This window comes from Anabrus simplex, chromosome 3 (genome assembly GCF_040414725.1).
Source record: "Anabrus simplex isolate iqAnaSimp1 chromosome 3, ASM4041472v1, whole genome shotgun sequence".
NCBI lineage: Eukaryota > Metazoa > Arthropoda > Insecta > Orthoptera > Tettigoniidae > Anabrus > Anabrus simplex.
The window spans coordinates 19,026,711-19,042,141 of record NC_090267.1 but is presented as its reverse complement, the minus strand read 5'-3'; the positions used below and the strand labels follow the sequence as shown (position 1 = coordinate 19,042,141).

Below are 15,431 nucleotides of genomic sequence, written 5' to 3'. Positions count from 1 at the left end.
CCATCTTGTGTGAGCACCTCTAGGCCGTATCATAAGGGGCTGTGTATAGTCACCGTCTTGTCGCTGCTACCTAGCGCAAGCACCCCTAGGGGGTCTCATAAGAGCAGCAGCCATCTTTTGCAAGCGCTCTTAAGCTGTCACAAAAGAAGCTATGTATAGCCGCCATCTTGTAGAATTAGATAGCTGCAAATGCCAAAGGCCCTAAGTAGGGATCGAACCGTCGATCTCATCATTAGACTATGTTTTTCTTATGCTATCATGTTCCTGATACTGCAATCCTAGGTATCAGGTGGAAAAATTTTATTCGTTTTGCTCTACGATGCACCGTTTTCGAGATATTTAACATTTTGCATTTAAGCCCCAAATTTAATGAATCGAACCTGCACGGCACGTTATACTCTCTACCATAGCTAGACCTGATCATTTTTCGAAGACTTGCTTCAATACAAGCTAAAACAGAGCGAATGCCAAAGGGCCTAAGTAGGAACCGAACCGTTGATCTCATCATTAGACTATGTTTTTCTTATGCTATCATGTTCTTCGTACTGCGAACCGAGGTATTGGGCAGAAAAATTTTGTCCGGTTTGCTCTACGATGCACCGTTTTCGAGATATTTAACATTTTGCATTTAAGCCCCAAATTTAATGAATCGAACTAGCATGACACGTTAGCCTCTAAGCTAGCTTTCTTCATAAGAGCAGCAGCCATCTTGCGCAAGCACCCTTAAGGCGTCTCATAAGGAGTCGTGTATAGCCGCCATCTTGCGTCCGCCATCCTGCGCAAGCATCCTTAGGGGTCTCTAGCCATCTTGTGCAAGGACCCTTAAGCCGCCTCATAAGAGCAACCGCCATCTTGCGCAAGCATCTCTAGGGCATCTCATAAGGAACCTTGTATAACCGCTATCTTGCGCAAGCATCCCAAGGGGGGTCTCATAAGAACCTATGTATGGCGGCCATCATGCATAACCACCTTTAAAGGGTTATGTATAGCTACCATCTTGTGCATTTAGCGCCGAGAGATGGCTGCTGTAGATTTTTTCTTTTTAAATTATCCGCCACCATATTTCAAAGGTATGTACCTAAAGAGTGTAGCACTGAGGTGTGCGATGTAAGTTGGCGGATGACAGCTGACAAAAAGCGCGTGAGTTTGTTTACTAAACAAGAGCACGTGGAATTTTTCAATTTGCCGCCACCACATTTCAAAGGTATCTAACTAAAGATGGCAGCACGGTGCTCTCTTGATTAAAGATGGCGGATGACAGCTAACAGAACTTTTCAAATTGCCCGCTACTACATGTCATAAAGAGGGCAGCACGGTGCACTGTAGATTAAAGATGGCGGATGACAGCTGACGAAATTGCCCGCATGATAGCAGCACAGTGCTCTATTGATTAAGGGTGGTGGATGACAGCTGTCAAAAAAGCACGTGGCTTTGTTTACGAAACAAGAGCACGTGGAATTTTTCAATTTGCCGCCACCACATTTCAAAGGTATCTAGCTAAAGATGGCAGCACGGTGCTCTCTTGATTAAAGATGGCGGATGACAGGTAACAGAACTTTTCAAATTACCCGCTACTACAGAGAGCAGCACGGTGCTCTGTGGATTAAGGATGGCGGATAACAGCTGACGAAATTACCCGCATGATAGCAGCACAGTGCTCTATTGATTAACGATGGCGGATGACAGCTGTCAAAAAGCACGTGGCTTTGTTTCCAAACAAGAGCACGTGGAATTTGCTGCCACCACATTTCAAAGGTATCTAGCTAAAGATGGCAGCACGGTGCTCTCTTGATTAAAGATGGCGGATGACAGCTAACAGAACTTTTCAAATTGCCCGCTACTACATGTCATAAAAGGGCAGCACGGTGCTCTGTGGATTAAAGATGGCGGATGACAGCTGACGAAATTGCCCACATGATAGCAACAGAGTGCTCTATTGATTAAAGATAGTGGATGACAGCTGTCAAAAAGCACGTGGCTTTGTTTCCAAACAAGAGCACATAGAATTTTTCAAATTGCCGCCACCACATTTCAAAGGCATCTAGCTAAAAAGTGCAGCACTGAGGTTTGTGATGCAAGATGGCGGATGACAGCTGTCAGAAAAAAGCACGTGAGTTTGTTTCCAAACAAGAGCACGTGGAATTTCCTGCCACCACAAAGAGGGCAGCACTGTGCTCAAAGATGGCTGCTGTCACGTAGAATTGTCTGCCACCACAGGTATCTAGCTAAAGAGGGCAGCACGGTGCTCAAAGATGGCTGCTGTCAAAAAGCATTTTTCAAATTATCCGCCACCACATTTCAAAGGTAAGTAGCTAAAGAGGGCAACACTGTGCTCTATAGATTGAAGATGGCGGATGACAGCTGTCAGAAAAGCACGTGGATTTGTTTATCTCGCGCTAGTGAGGTTAATTTTGTAGCACTAATGTTTAGGCCCGCCAAGATGGCAGCACTGCCGATGACAGGTGACGAATTTGCAGCTACTGTGATAAAGAGGGCAGCACTGTGCTCTATAGATTGAAGATGGCGGATGACAGCTGTCAGAAAAGCACGTGGCTGTCAACAAACACGTGGATTTGTTTACAAATTCAAATCTCGCGCTAGTTAGGTTAAGTTGGTACTACTGAGGTTTAGGCCTGTCAAGATGGCAGTACTGAGGTTAGCGATGCGTTGTTGTCTGTCAAAAAGCACGTGGCTGTCATAAAACACGTGGATTTGTTTACCAATTCAAATCTCGCGCTAGTTAGGTTAAGTTGGTACTACTGAGGTTTAGGCCCGTCAAGATGGCAGTACTGAGGTTAGCGATGCGTTGTTGTCGATGATAGCTGTCAAAAAGCACGTGGCTTTGTTTACATATTCAAATTTCCCGCGGGTGGTGGAGGAGACCTCTGGGAGGCCTCTGGCTGTGGTGGTGGTGGATAAGGCCTCTGGGAGGCCTCTGGCTGTTGTGGTGGTGGTGGAGGAGGCCTCTGGCTGAGGTGGTGGTGGAGGTGGCCTCTGGGAGCCTGCGGTGGCGGTGGCGCCCGAACTGTCCTATTATACTACTGTTAAAATTGTCATTTCTGTGTGATCTGTTTATATATCTGTATTACTGCTTTTACAAACTCAATCTGAATTAACATTAGCCGAGTACAAATAAAAATTGAAAGTGCATTGTAATTTTTCTCGAATATGGGTACCATAATTTACACCAGGAAAAAAATGAAGTTGAATGTAAAACACTAGCAAGCTAAGATATCATAGTTAAACAGTTATTTTGATTAGCGTTTTCTAATACAGACTAGGATTGACAAGTTTATAATGAGCTTTATTTAGACTTTATATTGTCATTCCATTCCCGACCCGGTCGAATGACTGGAAACAGGCTGTGGATTTTCACGTTTATTTTCATTGTAAAATTTTATGTAATAGCGTATTAACAATTGCAATCTTTTATTATAAAGCAAGTGTAAAAAATTGAGAACTTAAGACATACGATACTAATAAATCATTTTTTAGATAATTGATAATAATTTGAAGCAGTACTTTACCCCAATATTAAAACCGTTATATCAAGCTTTATCAATCACGTCTTACGGATTCTAGGCCCAGGTTAACAAATTTGTAATAACGGTAGGTCTACACAGTCTGTATGAAAATCACGTAGTCTTTTTCAGAACAGCTGTTTAGTTCTAAAAAATTAACCCCGATGAATTGGAAAAGGGCAAACAAGAAAAAGAAGAAGCTTAAAAATTCTAAATTTCATGTTCCTCTGCTCTCTGAATCATCCACCCTATAACCTGTTTAGTTCTCGATTATGGTAATTGAAAGTTATTTTATGACAGTTCAATTTCAACTCGCATGTGAAAAGAAATATCAGATCCCTTCTGATAACTATCTGTACAAATGAAGGCTGCACACGAATTAACATTCGTGAATACCTCCCACATTTCTTGAAAATATCTGACAATATAATATCACTCCGTTACATAAAATACTGCAACAGATCCACTGACAGACATGATTAAAATCGAAAACATGCACGGGACTGTAAACCATTACCACGTGCTAGCCATGCATTCGAAGCTGAAGCGCCCGCAACATGGCGATGCGCGAAAGAGTTCAATAATCCGCATAGCAACAGCGCGCTCTGTGAGTCTAGATAAGTAATATTAAAGTCTCTGGGGAAGTGTACTGAATCGCCCGCAGCGCTGTACGGAGTATTCGAGTTGAATCGGTGCTCCGCTGTGACGTCACGTAAACCGGAAAAACCGAGTTACTCTACAGTTCTACTCGCTCCGTCCCCACTAGGGATGGGTCCAGTCAGTTCATTTGCTTGAACTAGTTCATTCGATACCGTTAATCGCCTTGAGTCGTTCAAATGAACTAGTTCGTTCATAAGGAGGTGAGAATTGTGCTGTTACGTGACCATTAACATGGCACGCCATTGGCCATTTTTGAACGAGCTTATTTTGTCGTTCAAATGAACGAGGTAGTTCATTTGTGCTCTCGTGGCATTTCGTTCAAATAAACGAAGTCGTTCAAATGAACGAGGTAGTTCATTTGTGTGTCTTCATGGAAACGCTCTCGTGGCACGTCGTTCAAATGAACGAGGTAGTTTATTATGAGCTCTCTTGGCAACGGCACAAGCGGCGTGAGGAGAGGTAGTTTACCGTACCGCACGCGAGCTAGTACGTAAATTTTACAACAGATGGTACTTGGGTACGTCTTCGTCTCCCTTTAATTGAATGGCAAACCATACAGCCTTGACCCCACCCCACCTCCTACGTTGTTTAAAGCTCGGTGGTTTTAAGGGGCGTATGAATCAGCTGTTTGAGAGAGAAGAAGCTACTGTATTTACTGCCTTTGTATATTGCACTAAGGTGATAACTGTTCTTTTTATCTGTTAAAGAGCTGGGAGGACGAACAGTATGAAACGTCCTGTTAATAAGTGATGTTCCTGAATAGCTAACTAATAAAATGTCAGATGTAAGTCCTTTAAGGCGTTTGCTGTATAAAACTAGAATTTCGTCTTATGCCTGACATTACACTCATCGGAGTGGAATGTGTCAGGCCCTAACCACTGACGATGATAGGGTGTATGCGCGTGAATTTATCAGAAGCCCATTTACTTTTGATATACTCTATTGGTATGAAAAATCTAATTCCCTCATCGATAAACATTCCCCATTAATATTACAACATATTACAGTGAGTTGTGACTGGCATTATGAACTTGAAATGTGGTCGGCTGATTCTTAACCCAGACGTAATTAATAGTTTCGTTGTCAGGGAAGAAATGTAGGAGATACACAATTTCAATTTGTCTTCATCACACCATTGTTAAAGCGTAGTTCTTTGCTCTATTCATTTGATCATAAGAATGTAGGGTAATTTCGAAGGAATATTATAGAAAAACATTTTGTATGCGACAACGTGACAATAAATACGTACATAGGTTTATGGAGTCTTGGTTGTAGGCGGCTCCACATCGTTCATAAATAAACCAGTCCTCATGGATAATAAGATTTATTTACACCACACACAGTTTTAGTACACCTTTGCATGTGAGATAGGTTACACTGATTACACCAACAAGACACAAACAGGCGTGATGCTCATGCTCACTCCACGCAGCCGAATGACGCTAGTTTAGCAAGCTATACCCTGATGCAATGTTGCATCGTGCACAAGGGTGCGTTCTGTATGTGGGGCGAGTTCATTCTTCCTGATGCCGCCACATCACCCCCCCCCCACGAAGGAAAGTTCACAAATCGAATGGACGGGCAAAGCGAACTCTGCGTCCTGATCGTGTTGTGTACTTTCTGGGTGGTGATGACGCATCAGGTAAGTCAGGTGTAAAAGAAGTGCTAGGTTGACTGGATGAAATGGGGGTAGCAGATGTGTCAGGTGTGTTGGTGCGGGTAGGAACAGCAAGGTTTGTTTCTATGTATGCAGGTTTCACACGGTCTGTACTCACTACTACTTCCTTGTTTCCGATCATTAGCGTCAAAGTCTTCTCATTACGGCTGACTACAGGGTAAGGACCAGAGTATGGGGGTTGCAAGGGAGGCTTCACATGATCAACTCTCAGGAAAACATGGGAGGCAGTTGCTAAGTCTTTGAAGACGAATATTTTCTCTTGACTATGGCGGGAGGCAGGAACAGGTCTTAGTTCGGCCATTACCTTCCTTAGGTGATTTACAAAATCCGCAGGGTCAAGTGGAGTAGGAGAACTGTGCGAAGAAGTAACCATTTCTCCAGGGAGGCGTAGAGGCTCCTCAAAAACTAGTTCGGCGGGGGAAGCTTTCAGATCTTCCTTTAGAACCGCACGCATGCCAAGTAACACTAGGGGTAAGGCTTTTATCCACGTTGCACTATGACACATCAGAGAAGCTTTTAGCTGTCTATGAAGACGCTCCACCATACCGTTAGCGGATGGGTGGTAGCTGGTTGTACGGATTTTTGTTGTACCAAATTGTGTCATAAGTCTGCGAAAGAGTGTAGACTCGAATTGTCTTCCTTGGTCAGTAGTTATACGAGTTGGGAGACCAAATCGGGAGATCCAACCACTTATTAGCGTATCGGCTGTTTCTTCATCAGTGATGCTACGCATCGGCCATGCCTCTGGCCAGCGAGAAAATCTGTCAACAGCAGTGAGGATATAATTATAGCCTTCGCAGACAGGCAGTGGACCAACAATATCCAAGTGAATGTGGCTGAAACGGCACGTGGGTGCTCCGAAATTCCCCAAAGGAGATATATTACGCCTCGTCACTTTATTGCGTTGACAGGACAAACAAGCACGAGTCCAGGCACGAGTGTCTTTCTGAATAGATGGCCAAACAAATCTATCTGAGACTAGACGAGAGGTGGCTCGAATACCTGGGTGGCTTAAGTTATGGAGCTTGTCAAAGAACTTGCGTCGAAAAGGAAGTGTCAGGAACGGACGACGTTTTCCTGTTGATGTATCGCATACAATGGTAGTCGTGGTGCCCGGAAGGGTTACTTTTTCTAATGTCAGCGAAGTACCAACATGCAATAAGGCTTTGAGTTCATCATCGTCCGCTTGGGATCGAGCCAGCGCAGCGTAGTCATCTTCTAGTGAGATGGCTTCAACACGAGACATTGTATCGGCGACAACGTTATCTGCTCCCTTTATATGCTGAATATCAGTTGTGAACTGGGATATGAAGGACAGCTGATTTAGTTGGGCTGGGGGTAGTTTTTCTCTGCGTTGAGAAAATGCATAAAGCAGAGGCTTGTGGTCCGTATATATGGTGCAGTGTTGTGCTTCCAGTATATAGCGGAAATGCTGGACAGCCTCGTACACAGCTAACAGTTCCCTGTAATAGGCCGGCCACGTTGTTTGACGCGCTGAAAGCTTCTTACTGAAAAATGCTAGGGGCTGCCAATGGTGTCCAACTTTCTGTTGCAAACACGCTCCAACTTGAGTGTTTGATGCATCGGTAAAGAGACCTAGAGGCGCATCTGGCAATGGATGAGCGAGTTGAGTGGTTTGCGCTAGGCTTTCTTTGCATTCGTGGAAAGCACGTTGCAATTCTGGAGTCCAGGGGACAGGTTTAGAACCCTTAAGCTTAGAATTGGCTAGGACGTTCACCAACGGCGCCTGCAATTCAGCCGCATGTGGTAGGAAACGTCTGTAGAAGTTGACCATGCCCAGGAACCGGCGGAGGCCCTGGACAGTCTTCGGTAGAGGGTATTCCAAGAGAGACTGGATTCTCTCTGGTGGAGGTTTTGTACCGTCCTTTGAGAGCCGATAGCCCAAGAAGGTTACCTCACTTGCACCTAATACGCACTTGGATGGATTTATGACTACACCGTAATCAGCTAATCTCTGGAAAAGTATGCGGAGATGGTGCATATGCTCTTCAGCATCCCGTGAGAACACCAGGATATCGTCGATATACGGGAAACAGAAGTTTAAATCTCTAGTGACCTCATCCATAAAACGCTGGAAAGTCTGTCCAGCATTTCGTAACCCAAACGACATATAGGGAAATTCAAACAGCCCAAAAGGGGTTGTTATGGCTGTTTTGCAAATGTCACTGGGGTGAATTGGAATCTGTTGGTAGGCCTTGATAAGGTCAAATGTACTGAAAATGGTTGACCCAGCAATGTTATGGCAAAAATCTCCTATGTGTCGTACCGGGTAGCGGTCGGGTATTGTTCTTGCATTCAATGCCCGGTAATCGCCACATGGACGCCATGAGTTGTCCCGCTTAGGTGCAAGGTGCAAGGGTGAGGACCAGGGACTATTAGAAGGTCTCGCTGTACCACACCTTACCATGTCCTCGAATTCTTTCTTCGCTATCTGCAATTTTTGGGGTCCTAGACGACGAGGTCGACAAGAGACTGGTGGACCTTCGGTTGTCCTAATGTGATGTACAGTATTGTGTTTAATATCACGTTGGATCCCAGGTGGGCGAGTAATGGACTGAAACTCAGCGAGCAACATGCTGAAAGGTGAGTCGGTGGATACTGCAGCAGTCTTTACGCTGGCCTGTTCGATAGAGGCTACAGATGCCTTAACGTGTAGGCCGGTGGTGCCGTCAAAGAGGCATCTGTTACGGCAGTCAGGGAGTAAGTTATAGTAAGCCAGAAAATCAGAACCAATGATGGCTGTGCTAACATCAGCAATGACAAATTGCCAACGAAAGTCACGACGTAAACCAAGGTTGAGGTTCATGGAAAGGCTACCATATGTCCTGATTGTACTACCGTTTGCAGCGCTCAGCTCATACCCAGAAGCTTTGCAAGTGCTTCCCAGAAGCTTATGCGGGAAACAGCAAAGGTCAGATCCGGTGTCAATCAGAAATTTTGCTTTGGTATTCTGATCAAAAATAAATAGACGGCGGCCCGATGTAGAACAGACAGTTGCCGTCTTCACTGGCTGTTCGTTCCGTTTTCCGCCTGCCAGGAACAGGGACTAGTACATTTTACAGCTTTATCTTGGAACTTTTTGTGGTACCAACAAAGCCGGCTCTGTGGAGTAAGGGAACGGTCACGGCTTTTAGATCTCCTTTTACTGTGACTCCTGCCTCGGGGCTGGTTACGGGCCAGGGCATCGACTTTACGTGTCAATTCCTCCATCTGGGCAGCTTAAAGTATTCGGCGCAGCTGTAGCATGTACGGCCAAGTGGCTATATGGTGGTGTGACAGTAGGTGAGAGTTCCAAGATCTTGTCTGCAAGCTCTGCTATATCAGCTAGAGGCATTAACTGGGCCGCTAATATAGCCTGCAAGTGCTGGGGTAGTCGACGCATGAAAAGTTGTTTTAATATACTTTCGTCATGAAGTGAGCTACCGGCTAATGACTTTAAGTGACGTAAAAATTGTGATGGTTTCCTATCACCGAGTTCTTCGTCACCAAGAAGTTGGCGAACTCGTTGCTCTTCGGATACGGAAAGACAACGGACTAGTTCAGATTTTAGTTTTTCGTAACGTCCTGTGGTAGGAGGGTTAATGACAATGTCTTCTACCTCGGCTATGACCTTGGTGTCAAGCTGTGAAATTACATTATCAAATTTAGTCTGGTCGGCCGTGATGCCTGCGAGCCTGAATTGAGTCTCAACCTGGGCGAACCAAACAGTTGGTCTGTCATACCAAAACGGTGGTAGCTTTGCAGAGATTTTGGCAACTTGGCCAACATTGCTAGATGTAGCATCGGTACCAGTAGACTCATGCTCCTGGAGCCGGGCTAGTAATGCTTCGTTCTGCTCTTGCAAAGGCTTCGTCAAAGCAATAAGTTGTTGGAGTTGGTTCTGCAAGTTGTTATTTTGTTCCTCTAAAGCTTTTAATCGATCCTCCGCCATAATCAAGATGGGTACACAACACAGGGGCAAGGAGAAAAAGAATTCTGAAAATACCGTACAAGATGAGAAAGAAGTAGTCAGAGGTACGATGTGTAGTTGTGTAAGTGTAATGAAGATGTGAGGATGAGCAACACAAGCACAAATTTACAAATAGTTTGAAACAATCTTATAGGTTAGCTGGAAACTAAATATTATGCAGGTAGGCCTAGCATATGATAAGAGATTCACAAACATATAAACTATAAGTTAACAAAATAATCTTGCAGATGTTACACACTGATTTTGGTTATAAATGAAAATATTAAGCATAAACCGTGGGTTCCAATGTCCATTTTAAGTCTTGAGGAATGTCCATATAATGCAACTGTATGTTATGCCTGTAATGTAACAACTTAGTAACCACTAAAAGGCACGATTACGATTTATATATATATATAGTACAACAATTCAAGCAGTTGTAATGCATGAGAAGTAGGTTATTTTAAAGTAATTTTACTTGTTTGAACAGCAAATAAGGTAGGCCTATGTTGTTGAGTAGTCTGTATCTTAGGCCTTAATTATCAAAAAGAGAAAGAAAATTGCACAGAAGATTGCTGGATTACGTACATCAATTTAACACCAAGATTGTAACTATGGTTAGAAAACTAGGTGCTGTCCACTGTAGGCCTATACATTTCTTTGTGATGTTCGTACAACTTCACAACGAATTTATGTTGTGAATAATTTGCAATATTCCGGAACAAGTAAAACGTAGGTTATATACATACAAGTTTTTAGATGATATGTTGCGTTCTTGAAGAGTAGCAGATGCGGCGTAACAAAGAGAAGTGGCGTAAAGTTGCCGCGTGCGGACTGAAGCGATGCGTATCACCGACGGCCGTTAGGATTCTGGCGACTGTTTTTGTCGTTTGTCGAATTGGTTTCATACTCGGAAGAGGTGGTAGTTCCAATGAAGTAAACAGTCTAATGCCTCTTTGAAATAAAGTGTGGTAACATACCGTGATCTATGGTGAAGCACGTGGTCCAAGATAGGTTATGGTATGAGCGTGTTCTCCATACTCGGGGTCACCATTTATGGAGTCTTGGTTGTAGGCGGCTCCACATCGTTCATAAATAAACCAGTCCTCATGGATAATAAGATTTATTTACACCACACACAGTTCTAGTACACCTTTGCATGTGAGATAGGTTACACTGATTACACCAACAAGACACAAACAGGCGTGATGCTCATGCTCACTCCACGCTGCCGAATGACGCTAGTTTAGCAAGCTATACCCTGATGCAATGTTGCATCGTGCACAAGGGTGCGTTCTGTATGTGGGGCGAGTTCATTCTTCCTGATGCCACCACAGGTTAATGGGAATGCAAAACCCCTTCTGTAGATCAGTAGTCTACTTCCGATCCGTAAGATTGGGGGTTCAAACCCGGCATAAGTACTCGGATGTTTGAAGGGCTGAAAGAAATCCGTTCGAAACTATATCGTACGATATCGGCATGTAAAAGATCTCTGGTAACACATATGGTGTTTACCTTAAGTCAGTCAGATCACCCTCCTGGTGAAACAAAGCAGAACGTCAAATCAAAATGCCTGTACATGGTAGCTGAACCGTACTTAAAATAATAATAATAAATTTATTTATTTATTTATCTGTTTACCCTCCAGGGTTGGTTTTCCCCTCGGACTCAGCGAGGGATCCCACCTCTACCGCCTCAGGGCAGAGTTCCGGAGCTTGAGACTTTTGGTCGGGGGATACAACTGGGGAGGAGGACTAGACCTCGCCTAGGCGGCTTCACCTGTTATGCTGAACAGGGGCCTAGTAGGGGGGGGGGGGGGAGAGATCAAAAGGGATAGACAAGGAGGAGGGAAGGAAGCGGCCGTAGCCTTAAGTTAGATACCATCCCGGCATTTGCCTGGAGGAGAAGTGGTGAAACCACGGAAAACCACTTCGAGGATAGCTGAGGTGGGAATCGAACTCACCTCTACTCAGCTAACCTCCCGAGGCTGAGTGGACCCCGTTCCAGCCCTCGTACCACTCTTCAAATTTCGTGGCAGAGCAGGGAATCGAATCCGGGCCTCCGGGGATGGCAGCTAATCACGTTAAGCACCACACCACAGAGGTGGACATTATTATTATTATTATTATTATTATTATTATTATTATTATTATTATTATATTTTTACTAGTTGCTTTACGTCGCACCGACACAGATAGGTCTTATGGCGACGATGGGACAGGAAAGGACTAGGAGTAGGAAGGAAGCGGTCGTTGCCTTAATTAATCTACAGCCCCAGCATTTGCCTGGTGTGAAAATGGGAAACCACGGAAAACCAGGGCTACCGACAGTGGGGTTCGAACCTACTATCTCCCGAATACTGGATACGGTACTGGCCACACTTATGTGACTGCAGCTATCGAGCTCGGTATTATTATTATAATACAGCAATTGAATGAGTGCACTTGTTACACACATGCCCACTTCCTTTTAAAATTTAAAATTTGGGCTTGGAGCTGTAAAAACGGTGGTAGGGTGATAGTAATTACATTTTTATACAGGAAAACTGAACAGTTTTTAAAGCCCGAAACTGAAATATTGATAGGCCTATTTGAAGGGAAATAGCCAAATTTTCACTCCTGATTCACCTTAGCGTAGTTTACGGTATTATTTGCTTAAGATGTATTTGTTTAGAGAAAATATTCTTAAGGCGTATTTTTTATGTGGTTTATGATGGTGGAAATGATGAAAACTTTCGCGTATTCTGTGTCAATCGCATCTTAAGATAGCTTATGTGTACTGATATCTTGTATCTGTTACCATGTGCCAGCATGGTTTTGCTACTCTGCTCCAAATGCGTATGATTTCGTTGTTGACATTGTTTATTTTGTGTGTAGACTGAGTATTTATTTACCGGTGCCCGTGTATTATTCCCCACAACTGTCGTGTATGATGAAACGCTTACGTAAGTGCCAGACAGTGAAGACTTTTTTTTTCGTAATGGAATTTTGAGGAACCTCGAATACGGTATTGTTCGTTAATATTATGTGGGATATCGTTGTTATAAGAGGTAAACCAGCGACATTATCACCCCATCGTGTGTTTCGTGGACCGTATCTTGCATAGGACCGGACTCGAACCAACATGCGCTCAGTTACAAAGCTAGGCGACTAGTACGACATTCTGTGAACTTGGTACCTCATCGTCTTGCGGAGCGCCTAGCACGAGCAGAAAACAGCTGCCCAGTGCCCAGTGGCGCCGCCAGCCTGCTAGATGGAGAAAAGTCATCTACGAGAGACAGAGAAACAGGTAAACTTTCTAATTTTTTATGACTCTTCTCCCTGCTCCATCACCAGTTGAGAAATGTGCTGTCATGTGATCATTAACACGGCACGCCTTTGGCCATTTTCGTGCGTGCTTATTTTGTCGTTCAAATGAACGAGGTAGTTCATTTGTGCTGTATTCATGCAAGCAGTAGTGCTGGGGACGGAGCGGAGCGGAGCGGAGCAGTTGTTGTGACGTCATCACCCGGTAGTACCGAGTGAACTACCGAGTGAATGTCCTGACGCGGGACGTTTAAACACGTTATAGGTACGGCACTGCGATGGTATTGCATCCTCGTATTAATACCCTTCTCTCACAACGTAACAACTGTAAATAACTGCATATATATTCACTATAATTGTTATATACGTAACTGCTAGGGAGTAGGAGGTAGTATGTGGAATAAATGTTAGTAACTCGTATAGTTAACTCATTCGAATAGTGAAACAAAGTATGGCACATACCTACCGAAAGGGTTTGTATAGAAGGGGATTGGAAGTTAACAGAAAAGTAATGTATTAACAATTATTTCGTAAGTTCATGTGATACGGTACACTATTAATGAGAAGAATAACCTGAATATAAAGAATCTTATCAGAATATAATGAAAAACACTGACATAATTTCATCTACAGGATGACAAAAGTAATTACGTAAATGAACGTTGACTGGAATGTCCTTCTTTGCAAATGTGATTACAAAACATATCTGACAACATACTACTACACGTCCCAATGCCAAACATCTCTCAGTAGAATGCTTCTATAAATACAGTTATTATATCATTATATATTATATTATATTATATTATATTATATTATATTATATTATATTATATTATATTATATTATATTATATTATATTATATTATATTATATTTGATGTGCCACCACCCGTCGCGTATGTGCGGCCACATGCGTGTTTCCTATTATCAGTGATGTCAAAAAACTGCCAGGCATCCGACGGTTTTCGTGGCATTTGTGGAACAACGTCCTGTAAAAATTTCTTTAAATGTTCTAAAAATATAACTACTATCTACAAATATGTTTAGATATCACACTAACACCACAAATATAATCTAACAGACTTTACATTATCTACAAAACATAACAAGCGTAGGAAATATATACGTACATTCGAAACAACACAGATTGAATACAGGTACTTTCGTACGTGTGTTGTGCGCTACACTGTGCTCAGGTCCTCCGCGAGTACTCGGAGTTGTAAGCGGAGGGGATCGGTGTTGCGCTCTACCGCTACAACCGGATTACTCATCGGTATTACTCGCTCCGTCCCCACCTCTAGCAAGCAGCCCTCGCGGCATTTCGTTCAAATGAACGAAGTCGTTCAAATGAACTAGGTAAAGCTATCTTAGCAACAGCACCAGCGGCGCAAGAGAGATAGTAATCCGTGCTGGACGTGAGCTAGTACGTAAGTTTTACAATAGATCGTGCTTGCTTACGTCTTCGTCCTCCTTTAATATGCTGTATGCTCGCGTGAACGACTCGTTCAAAATATTTGAACGAACTCGAACTAGTTCAAATAAACTCTAGTCCCCACCACTATTGGTCAGGGGCTAACGTCGAGTTTGGTGAAGGCGTCCGTGATCTTCCCTGTTGTACAGCTAGACGTAATTATTAGAACTTGGCGTTACTCTGAAGACTGGTAGTATATCTTCACACCTGTCGAGAGGTAAGCTGAAAATAAATACTCGTGCGGTAATTATAGTGCAATAAATATACGAACTCGGTTAGCAGAGCGATGGTTAAGAGTCCTCATTGCCGTTAAACATTCAGCGCGTTTCACGACTCATAAACGTTACCGTTCTTCATGTCTCAAGTGAAAAAGTGCATGCGTCACTCTCAGTCCTTTGTGTAGAATATTTGTCTTCGTTGGTTAACTGGTCCTTGCACAAGAGATTTACACAAGAGATGCTTTACTTTTGGTAAGGAAATGTGCGGCATTTGAACTCGTACCCAACTCCATGCTTGGTATTATTGTAATTAAGTTGAGCGATTGTATCCACGGTATATTTCCATGGAAAGAATATACCGTAATTGTTACAACTGTCCAAATCGAACAATTACTTATACACGGTTCTGTTTCGAAATGGCAGGTTTGTTGTTTAATATTGTGGTTGAGGGACGTATCGCCATACTTCATGCAGTTTACTCCGTTCATTACGGTATATAATTTCTGCATGGGTCTCTTCATTAAGGAAGTGTGGTTTCTTCACTTTTCACTATATAAATAATCTGTAACGTGTCGAACCACATTGGCTACCATGTGAAGGAATTGT

General features: G+C 43.3%; 1 long non-coding RNA gene across 1 annotated transcript in view; it reads left to right on the top strand.

Annotated features, from left to right (window-relative positions):
- The first annotated feature begins 14,706 nt into the window (after nucleotides 1–14,706).
- The window catches only part of LOC136866957 (uncharacterized), a 28,345-nt gene continuing 27,620 nt past the window's right edge, over nucleotides 14,707–15,431 (top strand). Inside the window, exon 1 of the long non-coding RNA XR_010859598.2 lies at nucleotides 14,707–14,824. This is a non-coding gene — a long non-coding RNA (uncharacterized lncRNA). The remainder of the gene's footprint in view (nucleotides 14,825–15,431) is intronic.